At 42.5% G+C, this 19,994-nt stretch overlaps 2 protein-coding genes across 3 annotated transcripts in view; both read right to left on the bottom strand.

The window, feature by feature from the left end:
• ACYP1 (acylphosphatase 1) overlaps window positions 1–19,994 on the bottom strand; it is an 820,450-nt gene that overhangs the window by 317,832 nt on the left and 482,624 nt on the right. The gene's annotated exons all lie outside the window — the stretch shown is intronic.
• The window catches only part of TMED10 (transmembrane p24 trafficking protein 10), a 553,877-nt gene that overhangs the window by 239,784 nt on the left and 294,099 nt on the right, over window positions 1–19,994 (bottom strand). The gene's annotated exons all lie outside the window — the stretch shown is intronic.

Here is a 19,994-nt window from a genome sequence, read left to right as displayed (position 1 = left end):
CCTTCTCCTGTGCCAACCCAATTGCTGACATTCTCCAGGTAGCAGGTCCCTGCTGCTGAGAGTCTCAATCATAGTAATAAAGTTTAGGAGGGGCCCAGAAAGTCAAAAGTGAATCCTGTTCTTGGTGATGGTAAGTTCAGCAGCAATCTGGTGGAAATGGAGAGGCCTCCAATCCAACACAGTATGAGGGCTGGTATTTCCCCTGTCTCTCAGAATCTGCGTGTCCATCTATTTGGGGTATGAGATGAAGGGCTTGGCCAGCTTCTTACCTTAGGAATGGATGCACCAGGCACTGCTGCCAGACCAAGGCTAAGACACTCACAGCTGTGCTTGATTCCCATGAAGTAAGCAACAGTTCTGTCTGCCTACTCCAAACAGACTTGTCCATGAATTTCCGATTAGCCTGCCTGGGGCATAACTCTAGGATGCAGCTTTGGAATCAGACAGATCTGAATTTTTAAAAAATTTATAAACATTTAATTGAAGATCTGCATGCACATAGTTAGAAAAATAAATGGCACAGAAGGACTTACAGTTAAAAATAGGCCTCCATCCCACTCCTTGGATTCAATCTTGCCTCCTGGAGGCAGTAGCTTTTAACTATCTCAATTTCTGGTTATGCCAGTTTGCCTTCGTATCTCTAAGTAATATGATAATTCTTCTCTGTTCCAGTAGGTCAGTTGGGGACATTATCTATTGTCTCCCTGTCTTAGTCTGTTTTCTGCTGCTATAGCAGAATATCACAGACTATGTAATTGATAAAGGCTCAATCTGGCTCATGATTCTGAAGGCTGGGAAGTCCAAGATTGAGGGGCTGCATCTTCTTGCTGTGTCATAACATGGTAGAAGGCATCACATGGCAAGAGAGGGTAACAGACAGAGAGAAAAAATGGGTTGAATTCATTCTTTTTTTTTTTTTTAAATCAGGAACCCACTCCCATGCTAATGGCATTAATGCATTCATGAGAGCTGAGCCCCCATGACATAATCATAATCTTTTTTTTTTTTTGAGATCAAGTCTCTCTTTGTCACCCAAGCTGGAGTGCAGTGGTGTGATTTTGGCTCATGGCAACCTCTGCCTCCCGGGTTCAAGCAATTCTCTTGCCTCAGCCTCCCAAGTTGCCGGGATTACAGGCGTGCACCACCACACCTGGCTAATTTTTGTATTTTTAGTAGAGACAGGGTTTCATTATGTTGGCCAGGCTGGTCTCAAACTCCTGACCTTGTGATCTGCCTATGTCAGCCTCCCAAAGTACTGGGATTAAAGGCATGAGCCACTGTGCCCAGCCTGCTAATCACCTCTTAAAGGTTCTGCCTCTCTATATTGTTACAATGGCAATTAAATGTTAATATGAGTTTTGGAAGGGACATTAAAACCCATAGCAAGCAGGATTTAAGTCATCCATATACTCTGGTAGACACAGAGATGCACTACACAGACCCCTCTTCAAAAATGGGCTTGCTGCCCAGCCGCGGGGAGTGTGGTCAGCAGATGGCCATCAGCTGCTGGTTCTTTCAGGGTCTGCCTCCGCTGCACAGAGCTGCCTTGCCCAAGGTCATGCTATTCTGGGGGCAGCCCATATCCAGTGACTAAGCAAGGTGAGGGTAGAAAGCCCAGGTTATTTTAGTTCAAACTTGGACACTTTAAGGGTCAATACTCACTTCAGTGCTCGGGGCAGGGTTGGTGAAGGTTTTGTTGGGTCTGCATCACAATTCGACTTCTCCATCTGCCCAACCTTCCTCCTTCCCCTTCTTTTCACAGTTGCTGATCCTAATACACATCATGGGTGCCAAACTCTCAGTACCTGCTCCCAAGGAACCCAACCTGCAACAATCACCTTTGTCCCTCTTCAAAATTTTCAGAATATATTAATTTGTATTGTGTCCAATTAACTAAACAGGGACTACATTTCCCCAAGTTACCTCCTCTGTGTGGTTCTAACTTAGGGTTAGCCGTGAGGGAAGTTCATGCAAATTTGGAAGGCAGAAGTGAAGCAATAGCCATTTTTACTGTCTGAAGGTTGGTGCAGGCCAGGTGCTGTTGTAGTTAGCATGAGTGTCACCTTGCTGTCATGCTGCTTATGGCTCCTCCAGCTGTTCCCATTCTCCTTCACCTCCTCTGTGTCCTGGGCCAGATGCATCTGTAGTTCCATGATGGGAACACCAGCTTATCCAGAAGATCACCTACACCTGGAGAGTGAAGGCAGAGCAAGGAAGATGCAGATTTGTTTGTCCTTGTTGGTTTCAGGTCCTTGTGGGTTTCAGGTTGTCCTTTCTCTTCCCCACTCCCGTCTTTCTTCCCAGCTCTCAGTTCTGCTGACCTCAAGCCCAACACCAGACGCAGAGGCAATACTCATGTAGACTGTTTAGCCAGGTCCCATAACTGCCTAATGTCTAATCCTTACAGTAGCTCCCTTTTTCTTGAATCCTCACTGATACAGTCATTATTTCTAGTTCCTCTATCAGTAGCTTTGTTTCACCAGCTCCAAGTAGTACTTGGCTCCTTACCCTGTATGGTAAGGTATTAAAATCACCACCCTTGTCCTTTCCTCTCCTCCTCCTGTCTCATCTCTTCTATCAGCTATGGATTTTTACACTGTCAAGTGTGGTAACATTACATCCTGTCCCAAAACCATAGTGAGTTCTTCTCTTCATTGTCTATGGTCCTTTCTAAAAGTTGAAAACTATCAAACGGCACTTCAAGTAGACTATTTTATGTGGATAAATGAGCACAATTTCTGGTAATGGGCTGTGATTATATATCCTTCCCTGCTCTCCCATACAAACATATGTCAAGGGCAGATGCCTCTGTCACTCAAAGGATGATATTCTTAGCCACCGGATCAAATAGACTTTCTTGTTTTATGTGCCCCCATTTGCTCAAATACATCTTACCTCTTACATTGCTTTGTTTTTGTACTGTGACTTTCTTGTTTAATGGTTTGTTTTTCCCAGGGTTTTTGATTACTTTCTTTTTTTCTGCTTGGGTAAAGAAAACTAGGTCTTTGCCATGATGCCCCAAGTATTGTTTAGCTTCTTACTCATTTCTTGTGTTGCTTGGAATCCATTCTATTCTTCTAGAAGATACTCTCCTTGAGACCCACTGCCATTTTATTGAACACCAATTTATTTTGAGGCTCACTAAACAGTTGTCACCCTGAAATTCCTTTTCACTGGAATCTTGGGTTAATTCTACCGTTTCATGTATTCTCACATCACCCTTTTGTTCCTTTGATGCTCACTCCAGTTTTGCTGGAGTGTGTTCTTGTTCAGCTTCTCCACGAGGCATGCGCAAGACATAGCTATCGCATACTTACAAGAGGACTTACCAGCTGTGTGACTTGGGCAAGTTCCTAATCTCTTTACTCTTCAATTTCCTCCACTGAAAAATGGGAATGATGTCACCTGGCTCATGGGGTACTGTGAAGATTATATTTGATAGCATTTGTAGAGCGCCTAGCCCTTGGTACTGAGTACATCTTGATTTATTTCCCTAATTGAGCCACTCTTCTGCTAAGAGATCTTAGAATGCTCCCATTGCAGCCTGGGCAATGTGGCAAAACCCCATCTCTACCAAAAACACAAAAATTAGCCAGGTGTGGTGGTGTGTGCCTGTAATCCCAGCTACTCGGGAGGCTGAGGCAGGAGAATCGCTTGAACCTGAGAGGTGGAGGTTGCAATGAGCCAAGATCGTGCCACTGCATCCCAGCCTGGGCAACACAGCAAGACCTGGTCTAATAATAATAATAATAATAATAACAATAGTAAAATAAAAAAGAATGCTCCCATTGCCTCTGGAATAAAGTCCAAATTCTTTGGCATGGCCCAAAGCCCTCCATAATTGGATCCCAATTGACCTTTCCCAATTTGTTTCCTATTACTTCAGGTACCTAGTGCCCTGCCAAACTTTTCGCCCAGCACATCTGTATCTGATTGTCCAGGCCTTGATTCTCTCTGTTTCTCATGCCTGGAAAAGCTTTCCCATAATATCTGTGTACCCAAACTCTATTTCCCTTCTCACCTGCTCCCTCCACGGTACACCCTTCTCTGATCTCCAGCTATGAGCACTTCCCATCTCTCCTCTGACTTTTATCCTCTCTACTGAGTATTTCAGTTGCTGCGGCCACAGACCTGGCCGCTTGCCTGTGGATGGACCAAACTCTTTCAATGCTTCTCTGCAGCTGGAGCAGCCACAGTGTTGAATGATTCTCTTTTTGCAGGCTGGGCTGAATCCAAGATGCCTTTAGGCAACGTTTTCAGAGGGCCAAAAAACTACTGCTTCCTTCCTCTCTTGCCTGTGCAGCTTTCCTCTCCCAGAAACAGCTCCCCACCCTTACCCCACACAGGGAAGTAAAGGAAAACTTTACTTTTAGGGAAGTCACCTACTTGGTGAGCTCTTACAACCACTGGGAAATGCTCTGCCATTGGGATTAAGTTAAAGGAACAAATTGCACACACTGCTGGTAGAGGTATCTCGTTAAGTATGATTTTTTCTTTTTCTTTCTGCCTCTCCTACTCTTTATAACTTTTTTTTTTCTTTTTTGAGACAGAGTCTCACTCTGTCACCCAGGCTGGAAGCTTGGAGTGCAATGGCACGATCTCTGCCTACTGTGACCTCTGCCTCCCCAGTTCAAGCAATTCTCCTGCCTCAGCCTCTGGAGTAGTTAGGACTACAGATGTGCGCCACCATGCCCGGCTAATTGTTGTATTTGTAATAGAAATGGCGTTTTGCTATGTTGGCCAGGCTGGTCTCGAACTCCTGACCTCAGGTGATCAACCTGCCTTGGGCTCCCTAAGTGCTGGGATTACAGGCATGAGCCTCCACACCCGGCCCATATAACTTATTTTTAACACTAGCATTCATTCACTCGCTCACTCAGGTGTTTATTCACCCATTCTATCAGTGATTCTACAAACATATTACATGACTCTGGGGTGCCAGGCACTGTGGAGGGTTTGGGGACACAGAGAGGAAAGACATAATCCCTGCCCATGAGGAAATCACAACTAGCTTATATTGGCATACAGATCGCTTTTCAACCATGAGGTCCTGCTGAGAGCAGGAGGCAGGTGCCTCTGCGGCTCGAAAGAGCGAGCGGCTGGGTGTGTAGGTGGGAATGGTGTAGGAGGAGATTGACGTGGTCCTGGAAGTCTGGTTGAAGAGGGCCCACAGAGCAGTGAGGTGCCTGAGACAGAATTTTCTCTGCCTCACAGTTTAGCCCTCAAGTATGATGGAGCCTGGTCAGCCACCAGGCTAGGCAGGAAGTTGGGAAGAGGGAAAACGGGGAGATGATGCAGGCTCTGAATCCAGGGTTCTGCCCCGTCACTGAAAGGACAATATTCTTAGCCATACTCTCTCCTAACCCAAGTAAGAACCTGGACAGCTCCTTGAACGTTATCTGAGAGGGAACCACAGGGAAAGAAAAATCCCTTAGCTCATCCAGATGCATTCCAAGTGATTTCTGTTCATTTTCAGGATGAGCATAGGAGTCATGGGAAAAGAAGGGTGGCCTATGCTTGTGCTCATCCCAGGCCCCTGGCTCTTCAGAGCCAAGCCAGCCCCAGCCACCCAGACCTGGATGGATGCAGAGGGCTTCCAGCACTGGGGGTGCAGTGCTTGGAGTCTTGTGTTTCTGTGCAGACATTGCTGCCTATTAAAGACTGCGTTCCGTCTGGTGGTCACATCCTGGACTGGCTGCCCCATGGCGGACAAAGCTCCTTTTGTAGCTAGTAGGATGAAGTGAAGGGGAAGCTGAGTTCTTAAGGTGGCCAACCAACTTCCAGCCTCTATCAGTAAATTTCTCCCTGGACCTTTTCAAAATCAAGCACTGCCAATGCGACACTGTGGGGCTGAGGGGCTGTGGGTACTGCCTGAAGCCTGGCAGTGCCCACAGACTAGGTTCTCTTTATCCCTGGCCAGAGACAGCTCTGGAGTAAATCAAGGCAGGCTATGGGGTCTTGGACCCCTACCTTCTAATTAGACTTTTGTGCTGTCCAGGGAGCCCACCCACCCCCATGTTTTGGCAATGGAAGGGTCATCAGAGACAGCCAGTCCAATCCTTTTATTTCACTGGGGTGGGGGTGGGGAGGAGGAAGGGGGAGGATATTGGCCCCTGTTATCTACAGAGACAGTGGCTGCGCTGAGGCTAGACTCCAGACTTCCCCCTCCACATCCAGAGATCTTTTTCCTTACACCAGGCATGACTTTTCTTTCTGGAAATGTCATGCTTCAATAAAAGGACAAAAGGAAGGCAGCAATTAGCTCCACAGAGCCAGCTGATGATGGTGCAGCTTAAAACAAAGTGATCAGCCTGTAGGCCGGGGCCATCCTGGTGTGATGGCTAATATTGAGTGTCAACTTGGTTGGATTGAAGGATGCAGAGTATTGTCTCCAGTGTGTCTGTGAGGGTGTTGCCAAAGGAGGTTAACAGTTGAGGCAGTGGACTGGGAGAGGCAGACCCACCCTCAGTCTGGGTGGGCACCATCTAATCAGCTGCCAGCGTAGCTAGAACAAAGTAGGCAGAAGAAACGAGCAGACTTGCGGAGTCTTCTGGCCTTCATCTTTCTCCCACGCTGGATACTTTCTGCCCTCAAACATCAAACTCTAAGTTCTTTAGCTCTTGGACTTTGGGACTTACACCAGTGGTTTGCCAGGAGCTCATGGGCTTGGGACTTGGACTGACTTTCTTGCTCTTCAGCTTGCAGATGGCCTATTGTGGGTCTTATGATTACGTGAGTCAATACCCCTTAATAAATTCCTCTTCATATATACATCTTTCCTATTAGTTCTGTCCCTCTAGAGAACTCTGACTGATATACCTGGTTCTGCCCACCTTCCACCACAGGATTTGCTTGCATGTCATGCTGTCTTGCCCCCTTTCTCCTTAGCCAGGCTAAGATCAGAATCCAGATCAGAATCCAGAATCCAGATCAGAATCTGGAAACCCTGCATATTTGTGGTATAGAAACCCTTGCTAAGAGCTAGCTCGTGTAAGCCCAAGAACAATGCTGGGAGATATTACCCGATTTTATAGATAAGGGAAATGCAGAGAGATAATGTTACTTGCCAAAGATCACACAACCAGAAGGTAGTAGAGCTGCATCTCAAACTCATGTCTTCTGACTCTGAATTCTGTTCTTTTTCTTTTCTACCATGAAAAAAATGTGGAAAAATGCTTTGATAACTTTAAGGCCATACATGAAATAACATACTAATTATTACCACCACTGCTTCTACCTCCAGCATTGCCATTGCCATAGACACCATCACTATCACCATCACAACTATTACTACCACCATCACCATCATCACCACCACCACCATCGACACCTATACCATAACTACCATCTCCACCATCATCAGCACCATTATCATCCCTATGCCACCACCACCACTGCCATTGCCAATGCCCGAGTGGATGAGGAGTGGAGCAACGAGGTGCCTGAGACAGAATTTTCTCCCCCAAATCCCCCATTATCACTATTGCTGCTAACACCATCAAAGCTAAAACTTGAGACTCTTTCTACACCTGAAGCCTCAACACGCTTATTAAAGTGCTAAGTGGCTAGAACAGATTCAGATAATCCAAGTTCTTGTTGCTCAAAGTGTGGTTCATGGACCAGCAGCATTAGCATCCCCTGGGAGCTTGTTAGAAAGGTAGAATCTTAGTCATTACCCCAGACCTACATAATTTCCATTTTAACAAGATATCCAAGTAGTTCACAGGCATGTTAAAGTCTGAGAAGCACCACTCTACAGCAGGCTTTGGAAAACTACAGGACTCCTAGAGGTGACAGTGGTAAGCTAGAGGCTCCTCTAGTGTGGCTTGTTTGCCCTGGCTGCCAATCCCCTCTCCTAGTCTTCTAGTAGAAGACAAAGAACAGCCCGAAGGAATGTTGCTTTGGTGTGCTCCAGATAGTGACTTTCAGGCCCTTTGGATAGATTAGGACTCAGAGGACCACACAAAGAGAAACCGCCATGGGGCCCATGTCTTGACAGCTAGAAAGTGAGATGAGAAGCGTTCTGAGTCAGAGGTTAGGATGATGTTTGATATGGTTTGGATGTGTTCCCTCCAAATCTCATGTTGAAATGTAACCTGTAATGTTGGAGGTAGGCCTGGTGGAGGTGTTTGGGTCATGGGCATGGACCCCTTATGAATGGCTTGGGACCACCCCCATGATACTGGTGCTGCATGCGAGAGCTGGTTGTTTGAAAGAGCCTGGCAACTTCTCCCTCTTTCTCTTGCACTCCCTCTCATCATGTGATATGCCAGCTCCCTCTTCACCTTCCACCATGATTGTAAGCTCCCTGAGGTCTCATGAGAAGCCAAACAAATGCTGGCGTTTGCCTGTGTAGCCTGCAGAACCATGAGCCAAGCAAAACTCCTTTCTTTCTTTCTTTCTCTCTTTCTTTCTTTCTTTCTTTCTTTCTTTCTTTCTTTCTTTCTTTCTTTCTTTCTTTCTTTCTTTCTTTCTTTCTTTCTTTCTTTTCTTTCTTTCTTTTCTGTCTTTCTGTCTTTCTCTCTCTCTCTTTTTTTCTCTCCCTCTTTCTTTCTCTTTCTCTTTCTTTCTTTCTCTCCCCTTCCTTCCTTCCTTCCTTCCTTCCTTCCTTCCTTCCTTCCTTCCTTCCTTCCTTCCTTCCTTCCTTCCTTCCCTCCTTTCCTTCTTTCTCTCTTTTGAGATGGAATCTCACTCTGTCACCCAGGCTGGAGTGCAGTGGCAAGATCTCGGCTCACTGCAATCTCTGCCTCCCAGGTTCAAACAATTCTCGTGCCTCCGCTTCCCAAGTAGCTGGGATTACAGGTGCCCGCCACCATGCCAAGCTAATTTTTGTATTTTTAGTAGAGACAAGGTTTTACCATGTTGGTCAGGCTGGTCTCAAACTCCTGACCTTGGGTGATCTGCCTGCCTTGGCCTTCCAAAGTGCTAAGGATTACAGGTGTGAGCCACTGCACCCAGCCTCTTTTCTTTATAAATTACCCAGCCTGAGGTACAACAGACTAACAATGTTTTTGCTTTTCACCAGTGTCATACGTCTACACTATTCCCCCTGGATCTCAAATTTGAGAAGGAGTCAACTAAAGCTCCCCACCTCTGTTCTTTCTTCCACACGTGCCTGAGTGCAACTACAAAGATGGTGCAAGGACTGCTTGGGTGGGAACAAAAACTATCGAACTCGTTTTTAATGCAGTTGTAGTTACAAACAAAAACCTATTGGAAAGTGAAAACTGTCTTGTATCACAGCCAATATTCTGTTGCTAAGACACCAAAGGATAGCTTTGCGTGGACTAAGTCGATAAATCATTTCAGGGTCTTATGTGCATCGGGAAAGCAATACAGCCAAATGATTTAGAAGATAGTCAATGGAACCAGATATAGACCTAGATTCAAATATTAGCTCTGCCATGATGTATTGGCTTTGTGACCTGGAGAAAGTTACCAATTTGTATACCAGTTTCCTCGTCTGTAAAATGGGGACAATATTAGGGACATTAGGAGGATTAAATGAATTAATACATGTGAAGTACCTAGAAGAGTGCCTGTCACGTGGTAAGAACTCAATATGTGTTATCTGTTTATTATTATTAGAACAACAAGTGAAAACAATAAGCATTTGCCAAGTGTGTTTGGGTGAGGCATCATACATATCAGGATCTTGGGAGATACAAGAGTTAAGAGGAATAAGACATGGGCCCTGCTCTTAAGGTCCTTTAGTATAGAAGACAGAAAATACTGCTATGGTTTGAACGTGTCCCCCAGAGTTTATGTGTTGGAAACCTAATCCCCAATGCAACAGTGTCGAGAGGTGAAGCCTTTAAGAGGTGATTAAGTCATGAGGACTTTGCCTTCATAAATGTGTTAATACTGATCATAAAAGGGCTTGAGACTGTGAGTTCAATCTCTTGCTCTCTCTCACTCCCTTTTTGCCCTTCTGCCATGGGACGATGCAGTGAGAAGGCCCTTACCAGATGCCAGCCCCTCAGTCTTGGACTTCTCAGCCTCAGGAACAATGAGCCAATAAGTTCCTCTTTTTATAAATTACCCAGTCTCAGGTATAGCTGTGCAAAATATATTAAGACAGAAAACTGGTACTGAGAAGCAGGGTGTTGCTATAATAAATACCTAAAAATGTAGAAGCAGCTTTAGAAGTGCGTAATGAGTAGAGGCTGAAATAATTGGAAGGAGTGGTCTAGAAAAAGCCTAGATTGCCACGAATGGAGCTTTAAGGGTGATTCTCATGAAGGCTCAGAAGAGAAGAGCTGCAGGGAGAGCCTAGATATTCTTAGGGATTTTACTTAAGTGGTTGTGATCAGAATGTTGGTAGAAGTATGGACAATAAAGGCCATCCTGACGGGATCGCCGATGGAAATGAGGGACAAGGTGTGGAAACTGGAGTAAAGGCCATTCTTGTTATACAGTTGAAAAAAAAAATTGACTGAATTGTGTCAATGTCCTAGGACTTTGTGAAAGGCAGAAATTAAGAGCAATGAACTAGGATACCTGGCAGAAGAAATACCCAAACAGCAAAGTGTCCAGGGTGCTGCAGGGCTTCTTTTGGCTGCTTACAATAAAATGAGAGAGGGGAGAAATGCTTTAGACAGAATGCATAATTAAAAGGGCAACAGAATGGAAAGATTTGGGAAACTGTCAAACTGGCCATGTAAAGAATTAAAAAGTGTGTCTGGGAAAGAATACTAAGGATATGGCCAACAGGCCTTTTCTAAGGAGATTAATATGGGTAGAAGGAAGCCAGGTTCTATTCATCGAGACAGTGGGAGAATGACCCTGAAGGCATTTCAGAGCAGTGGCTGAGCCACATCTGGAGCTTCTTCTAAAGCTGCTTCTATATTTTTAGGTATTTGTTATAGCAACACCCTGCTTCTCAGTACTAGTTTTCTGTCTTAATATATTTTGTACGGCTATACCTGAGACTGGGTAATTTAAAATAAAGAGAAACTTGTTGGCTCATTGTTCCTGAGGCTGAGAAGTCTGAGACTGAGGGGCTGGCATCTGGTGAGGGCCTTCTCACTGCATCGTCCCATGGCAGAAGGGTGAAGAAGGGGTGAGAGAGAGCAAGGTACAACCTCGAGGGCAAGTTTTCCAAAGCATTTGCTACCCTGTACCACCTTGCGTCTCTGCTTCCCATACTCTGGTGCAGTGCTCAGCTGCTCCAGCTGTGAATCAAGTGATGGCCCCAGATGTGGCTCAACCACTGCTCCGAAAGATACAAACTGTAAACCCTGGTGGCAGCTGATTCTGCAGGTGTGCAGAATGCAAGAGATGTGGGCCCATAGCAGTCTCCATCTAGACTTCAAAGGATGTTTTGGGCAGTATGAGGGCCCAGGCAGGGACTCGTTGCAGGGCGGAGCCACCACAGAGCCCTCCATTAGGGCAATGCTCAGTGAATCCTTAGGAGCAAGGCTGCTGGGGACATCAGGGCAATGCTCAGTGGAACTACACAGTGGGCAGGCCCTGAGATCCCAGAACTCTAGGGCCACTGACATACAGCTCCAGCCCACAAGACTACTGCCCTCACTAACGGATTAAGGCAGTTATCGTTGAGAGTGGGTTAGTTATTTCGGGAATGGATTTCTGATGAAAGTATGAGTTTCTCCCACTTCTCTCTCTGTCTCTCTGTCTCTCTCTCTCTCTCTCTCATATGTGCTCCTTTGCCTTTCTGCCTTCTGCCGTGGGGTGATGCTTCATGAAGCTCCTTTGTGTAGTGCTGGACCCCTATTGATTCCAATAGGGATGACACTTTGTCTGAGAGGCCAAAGAAAGGAAAGAAAAAAGGCCTGGAGCCAGCAAATGAGGGTTTACTGGCGGGGAGGGGAGGACTTACATATGGGGCAGTCCAGTGGTGGCAGGCTGGACAGGAAGGCTGCTGCAGTTTGTAGAAAGCATGCAGTTTGTATGGCATTTTCACTTAGCAACCTCCACCTAGCAACCTCCATCTGACCCAAAGCACAGGGCCTCAATCCCCTGTATGGCCTATGTTCCAAGGCATGGGCCGGAAGTTGAGATGTCCTCCTCAGATAAGGAGCAAATCTCTGCATTGGCCACTCCTGGATTCTTCAGCTCAGAACTCTGAACACACATTCTTCTTAGACCACAGGTCGTCTTCAGGTGATGCTTAAGTGACGTTATTGCTCTCAGGTGCGTCCACCATACACCTTGCCAGACGTAGGCCCCTTGATCTTGGACTTCCCAGACTCCAGAACTGTAAAATATAAGCCTGTGTTTCTTACAAATTGCCTAGTCTGTGGTATTCTGTTACAGCAGCACACAACAGGCTAGGACAAATTGTGACATGCCCAAAGTGAGGAATGCCACACAAGTGAGACCCATGAAGAACCTGGGCTTTGAGAAAGGGGGTTGGATTCCAGAAGGCAAAGAGCAGAAATCAAGATAGAACCTGAATATTCTGAGATCTCAGAGAAGGGAATATTATCTTGAGTAATTTGAGACAGTTGGAAAGTAAAGAGTTTTTTTTAGGTTAGAGGCCTGGTGTGTGTGTGTGTGTGTGTGTGTGTGCGTGCGTGTGCACACCCACTCACAAAAAGAAAGACCAACTTTTTTAAGAGAGGAGAGAAAGAAGCTTTTTCAGCACTCCCTAAGACCTCATTCCACTAGGCAGCTTCATTAATTCATTAGCACATGAGGTATGGCACCTTTATTTCAGCCATCCCAGCTCTCAGGGTAGCTGGGGGTATTCTGAGAGTCCAGCTTTTCTTGCTAGAGACAGAAGGAGCCAAGTGGAGATTTCCAGGTCACAGTAGCGCTGAGTACCTCTCCCTTTGGGAATGTACTGTGGCCCTGACCTCATGACACCAGAAGGAATCTGGCCCAAAGTCCATTCACGTGGAGGCTGATTTATCTATACATTTCTAAAGTGTCGCTGTTTTCTTAAGTAATAACTGAGAAAAGAAAAGACGACTACAGCCTGATTTAGAATATCTTTACTCAGCTATTTTGAGCCTGTGTGGTAAAACTTGAGCTTTTTGGAACTCCAAAAGGATGAGTTATGCCAAAGGATTAAAAGGTTTAATCCTTGGGTGCTCAAACTTAAAGTTAAATCATTTTGATCAGCTTTAGAAAATGTATACATACTTCTTTGCTTTGTTTAGTAGAGTATTTGAAACGTGATTTAGCCTTTTCCTGATGAGTTAGTGTGCCTACTATAGTATTCTGTTGCCCTTATAATCTTGTATCTAGGATGCCTTGACCTCACACTACGTGGGTCCAGACGGCTGTGTATTTTGAATTTTGTATAATTTTACTGAAACACAAAACAATAGACTTCTGGATTCAACTCTAGCATGTAAAGAGCTCGGAAATTGTCATTTCTGTCCTTATAACAAGAAAAAAACCGGACAACTGAAAATCAGTGACTTTTCTTGGACCCATCAAAGAATTGAGGTTTCAGGATAAATCATTACCTTGCAATATGGAGAGACAGACAAATACAGAAAAACACCGCTCAGATGAGCTTATCCAGAGCAGAAGCTGCTGGAGCCATAAATTGGTAGGAATGCTTAAATGCTAATTTGACGAATCGCTGGAGGTTGAGCGTGTACCACCAGGAGAGTGAAAAAGTCTAGGAGGGCCACAACCTTAGGTACCACCCACACTCTTGAGGGCTTTACCTCCAGGAACTCCATCAGTTCTCACAATGAGAGCCAAGAGAGAGCTCCCTGTGGCTCTAGCAGGGGTAGAGGAAAAGCAACCATTTAAAAATCTACCCAGAATGTTCTCTATAACAAAGACCTACTCTTCAGGGGAGAAAACTTTCCCAGAGCCTTAGTCCCCCTGGGGGAAGGGTAGTTACCCAACTCCAGCTCCCTTTAGTCTTCCTGTCTCACCTAAAGGGATAAGGGAAGCTAAGAAACAGTTGTAAAGATCCCAGCCCAGGACAAAGGTCCACAAAAGGACTGAGATTAAATCCTATGATTATATAACATTTTTCCCTCCTCACATTATACCACCACATCAACAAGGCTCCGGTATAATAAGAGCAGATTACAGCTCAAAAAGCCACAAGCAGCAGCCTCTATTAAAGGAGGAGCTCTTAGGGAAGCCCAAAGACAATGGAGGAGACAAAAACAAGGACATCAGATACATTTGAAGCCTCTGGCACCCATAGCTAGGGCAAAACATTACATATGGCCCAGCTCTTAGCCAGATTAACATAAAGCTTCATGCTAAATAATTTTTTTGTTGTTTTTATGTTTTTGAGACAGAGTCTTGCTCTGTCACCCAGGCCAGAGTACAGTAGTGCCATCTCGGCTCACTGCAACCTCCACCTCCCGGATTCAAGCGATTCTCCTGCCTCAACCTCCCGAGTAGCTGGGACTACAGGCGCCTGCCACTATGCCTGGCTAATTTTTGTATTTTTAGTAGAGACGGGTTTCACCATGTTGGCCAGGCTGGTCTCAAACTCCTGATCTCAAGTAATTCACCTGTCTCGGCCTTCTAAAGTGTTAGGATTACAGATGTGAGCCACCGCGCCTGGCCCGTATATATATATATAATTATTTTTATATATATATAAAATATATATTTTAATATAATTATATATAATTATATATTAATATTTATATATTTATATATAATTATATACATTTATATATAATTATATTATATATAAAAAATTATATATATATACACACACAATTTTTTTTTTTAGAGTCAGGATCTCACTCTGTCACCCAGGCTGCAGTGCAGTGGCATGATCATAGCTCACTATAAACTTGGACTCCTGGCCTCAAGTGATCCTCCTGCCTTAGCCTCCCAAAGTGCTGGGATTACAGGCGTGTGCCACCACACCCAGTCATACTAAACACTTTTTAACTCAATTGCTATTACCCTATACATCATGGCCAGCTTTTGGTTTTTAAATTTTTTAATTTTTATAGGTACATAGTAGGTATATATATGTATAGAACATATGTGATATTTTGATACAGGCATACAGTGTGTAATAACCACATCAGGGCAACTGGAGTATCCATCACCTCGAGCATTTATAATTTCTTTGTGTGAGGAACACTTCAACTCTACTCCTTTAGTTATTCTAACATACATAATTATTGTTGACTATAGCCACCCTGTTGTGCTATCAAACACTAGATCTTATTCATTCTATTTAACTATGTTTTTGCACCCATTAACCATCCTCACTTCCCCCACTCCCTGCTTCTGCTTTTCTCATCCTCTGGCAACTGTCATTCTACCCTATTTTCATGAGTTCGATTGGTTCCATTTTTAGCTCCCACGTATGAATGAGAACATGTGAAACTTGTCTTTCTGTACCTGACTTATTTCACTTAATGGAATGTCCTCCAGTTCCATCTGCGTTGTTGGAAATGGCAGGATTATGTTCTTTTTTATGGCTGAATAATGTTTCATTGTGTACATGCACCACATTTTCTTTATCCGTCTGTTGATGGAGACTTAGGTTGATTCCAAATCTTGGCACTGTGAATAGTGCTGCAATAAACATGGGAATGCAGATACCTCTTTGATATACTGATTTACTTTCTTTTGGGTATATACCCAAAAGTATATTAGGGATTGCTGTGGGATTGCTGGATCATATGGTAGCTCTATATTTAGTTTTTTGAGGAAGCTTCATATTGTTCCCCATCAAGGCTATACTAATTTACATTCTCATCAACAGCATATGAGGGTTCCCCTTTCTCCACATCCTTGTCAGCATTCATTATTGTCTATCTTTTGGATAGAAGCCATTCTAACTGGGGTGAGATCATATCTCACTGTGGTTTTGTTTTGCATTTCTTGATGATTAATGATGTTGAGCATTTTTTCATATACCTGTTGGCCATTTGTATGTCTTATTTCGAGAAATGCCTATTCAGATCTTTTGCTTATTTTTAAATCAGATTATTAGATTTTTTCTTATTGAGTTGTTTGAGCTGTTTATATATTTTCTCTAAAATATTGTAAATATTTTCTCCCATTCTGTGCATTGTCTCTTCACTTCGTTGACTGTTTCTTTTGCTGTGCAGAAGCTTTTTAATTTGAAGTGATCCCATTTGTCCATTTTTGCTTTGGTTGCCTTTGTTGCAGGCTTTCAACAAAAAATTATAAGGCATGCTAAAGGTAATAAAAGTACAGTCTGAAAAGACAAAGTAAGCAGCAGAACCAGATTCAGATATGACACAGATTTTGGATTTATCATACAGGGGATTTAAAATAGCTGATATGTTAGGAACTTTACTGGAAAAAGCATACGACATGGTAGAGCAGATGGTAATGTAAGCAGAGAGCTGAAAACTCTAAGAAACTCTAAGAAAGAATTAAAAGGAAAAGCTAGAAATCAGAGACACTGCAACAGAAATGAAGAATGCCTTTGCTGGGCTCACTGGTAGAACGAATTGGCTGAAGGAAGAATCAGCAAACTTGAAGACAGGTTAACAGAAATTTCTCAAACTGAAATGCGAAGAGGGAAAAAAGAGAAACAAACAAAACAAAACAGAAACCCAAGAACTGTGGGATAACTTCAAGAGGTGTAACATACACATAATTGGAATGCCAGAAATTAAAGGAGATCACAGAGCAGAAGAAATATTTGAAGTAATAATGGTCAAGAATTGTCCAAATTAATGACAGACACCAAACCTCAGATCCAGGGAGCTCAGAGAACATCAAGCAGGATAGACATCAAAAATATCTACACTTAGCAGGATAAATATAAAAAATATGTACACTTAGGAAAATTGTATTCAAATTTCAGAAAACCAAAGACAAAGAGAAAAATCCTAAAAGAACCTGGAGAGGAAAGCCCCTTTACCTATAGACAGATAAGGATAATAACTACAGAGAATCTTTTGTCAAAAACCATGCAAGCAAGATGAGAGTGTAGTAAAATATTAACATGCTGGAGAAAGAACCCCCCACCAACCTAGAATTCTATATCCAGTGAAATTATTCTTCAAAAATAAAGAAGAAATAAAGACTTTTCAAACAAAACCAAGATATAATTGCCAGCAGATTGGCCCTGAAAGAAATTTTTATAAAAGTAATCCAAGGAGAAGTTTAGTGATACAAAATCAGATTCACATAAAGAAGGAAAGAACACTGGAGAAGAAATTAATGGAGGTAAAATAAAATTTTATTTTTTTGCTGGGCGCGGTGGCTCACGCCTGTAATCCCAGTACTTTGGGAGGCTGAGGTGAGTGGATCACGAGGTCAGGATTTCAAGACTTGCCTGACCAACATGGTGAAACCCCATCTCTACTAAAAATACAAAAATCAGCTGGGCATGGTGGCGTGCACCTGTAATCACAGATACTCAGGAGGCCGAGGCAGGAGAATCGCTTGAACCTGGGAGGTGGAGGTTGCAGTGAGCCAAGATTATGCCACTGTATTCTAGCCTGAGCAACACAGCGAGACTCCATCTCAAACAAAAATTATTTTTATTCTTAATTGATCTAAAATATAACTGTTTAAAGCAAAATAATAAGTTTTTGGGTAAATTATAGTATATGAATAAGTGAAATGAATGACAGCAGTGTCATAAGGGACAAGAGGAGGAACTGGAGATTCTGTTATAAGGTACCTACAATACATGTGAATTAGTATAGTTTTATTTGAAGTAACTTAAATTAGTTGTAATTGTATATTGCAAATTCTAGGCTAACTACTAAAAGAAAGTTTAAAGGAAATATAATTGATATGCTAAAAGATAAAATAAAATGGAATCATATAAAATGCTCAACTAAATAATGCTCAGAGAAGGCAAGAAAAACAGGGAAGGAAGAAAAAGAAACAAAGAATAAGTACAATGAATACAAAACAGTTACAAACATGATAGATTTAACCCAACTATATCAATAATCACTTTAAATGTGAATGGTCTAAGTATACAAATTAAAAGACAGAGATTATCAGAGTGGCTAAGTAACACAAGACCCAGCTATATTTTGCTTATAAGAAACCCATCTTAAATATCATGATTCAGATAAGTTAAAAGTAAATGAATGGAGAAAGACACACCATGCTAACACTAAGAAGACAAAGCTGGAGTAGTTCCATTAACTTCAGACAAAGCTGACTTTAGAAAATGAAAATTCTCAGGACTAAACAGAGTAATCACACATTGATAAAAGGGCCACTTGTCCAAAAGGACATAACAATCCATAATGTGTATGCACCTAACAACAGAGCATCAAAATGTGTGATGCAAAAATTGGCAGAACGGGATGGGCGCGATGGCTCATGCTTGTAATCCCAGCACATTGAGAGGCTGATGGGGGTGGATCGCCTGAGGTCAGGAGTTGGAGACTAGCCTGGCCAACATGGTGAAACCCCATTGCTACTAAAAATACCCAAATTAGCAAGGGTCGTGGCAGGTGCCTGTAATCCCAGCTACTCAGGAGGCTGAGGCAGGAGAATTGTTTGAACCCAGGTGGCGGAGGTGGAAGTGAAATGAGAACATGCCATTGCACTCCAGCCTGGGCAACAAGTAATATTCCATCTTTAAAAAAAAAAATTGACGGAGCTGATGGGAGAGTTATACAAGGGCACTACTATAGTTGGAGGCTTCAACACCTCTCTTTCAGTGATTGATAGATCAAGCAGGGAGAAAATCAGTAAGGATAGAGTTGACCTGATCAGAATTACCAATCAACCTGATTTCATTGACATTTATAGAATACTCAAAGCAGCAAGAACAGAGTATACATTCTTCCCAAACTCACATGGAACATTCACCAAGACAGACCACATTCTGAGCCATAAAACACACCTTAACACACTTAATAGAAATCATACAACATATGTTCTCAGACCACAATGGAATTAAACTAAAGATCAGTAACGGAAAGGTGGCTGGAAAATCCAAAAATATTTAGAGATTTAACAACATACATTTAAATAACACAAGGGCCAAAAAAGTCTCAAGAGAAATTTAAAAATATTTAAATTAAATAAAAATGAAAATACAACTTATCAATGTATGTAGGATGCAGTGAAAGTAGAAATTTGAGGCCAATCTATAGCATTGAATTCATATATTAGAAAAGAGGACATATCAAAAATCAACAATCTAAGCTTTCACCTTGGAAACTAGAGTAAGAAGACCAATTTAAGTTTAAAGCAAGCAACAGAAAATAATAATAAAAATTATAGAAGTAACCAACAAATTTGAAAACAGGAGAACAATAGAGAAAGTCAACAAAACCAAAAACTAGTTCCTTGAAAAGATCAACAAAATTGATAAACCTCTACACATGCTAATCAAGAAAAAGGGAAGACACAAATTATCAATATCAGAGATGAAAGAGGGGCTATCACTACTGATCACAGGGACACTAAAAGGATAATAAAAGAATACTATGAACAACTTTATGCCCACAAATTTGATAACTATGATGAATGGATCAGTTCCTCAAAAGGCACAAACTACTAAAACTCACACAAGGAGAAAGAGATAGTCTGAATAGTTCATATCTATCAAAGAAATTGAATCAATAATTCATAATCTTCCAAGAAAGAAAGCACGAGGCCCAGATGATTTCACTGGTGAGTTTTACCAGACATTTAAGGAACATTTATTTCAGAAAATAGAAGCACAAAGAACATTTCCTAACTCATTCTGTGAGGCCAGCATTACCCTAAAACCAAAATCAGAAAAGATATTACAAGAAAGGAAAAGTAAAGACTATTATTTTTCATGTACATAAATTCAAAAATCCTCAAAAAAATTAACAAATCAAATAATGTATGCAAATAATTATAGAGAATGACCAAGTGGGATTTATTCCAGGAATGCAAGACTGTTTCAACATTTAAAAATCAATCAATGTAATTCACATCAACAAGATAAAGAAGAAAATCGCATAATTACATCAATTGATTCTAAAAAAGCATTTGACAAAATCCATCACCATTCATTATAAAAACTCTCAACAACTTGGGAATAGAGGATTCTTCCTCAACTTAATAAAGAACATCTATAAAAGGCCTCCAAC

The sequence above is a fragment of the Macaca thibetana genome, chromosome 7 (assembly GCF_024542745.1).
Source record: "Macaca thibetana thibetana isolate TM-01 chromosome 7, ASM2454274v1, whole genome shotgun sequence".
In the NCBI taxonomy this organism is placed as follows: Eukaryota; Metazoa; Chordata; class Mammalia; order Primates; family Cercopithecidae; genus Macaca; species Macaca thibetana.
This window is presented reverse-complemented; position numbering and strand designations above follow the sequence as displayed.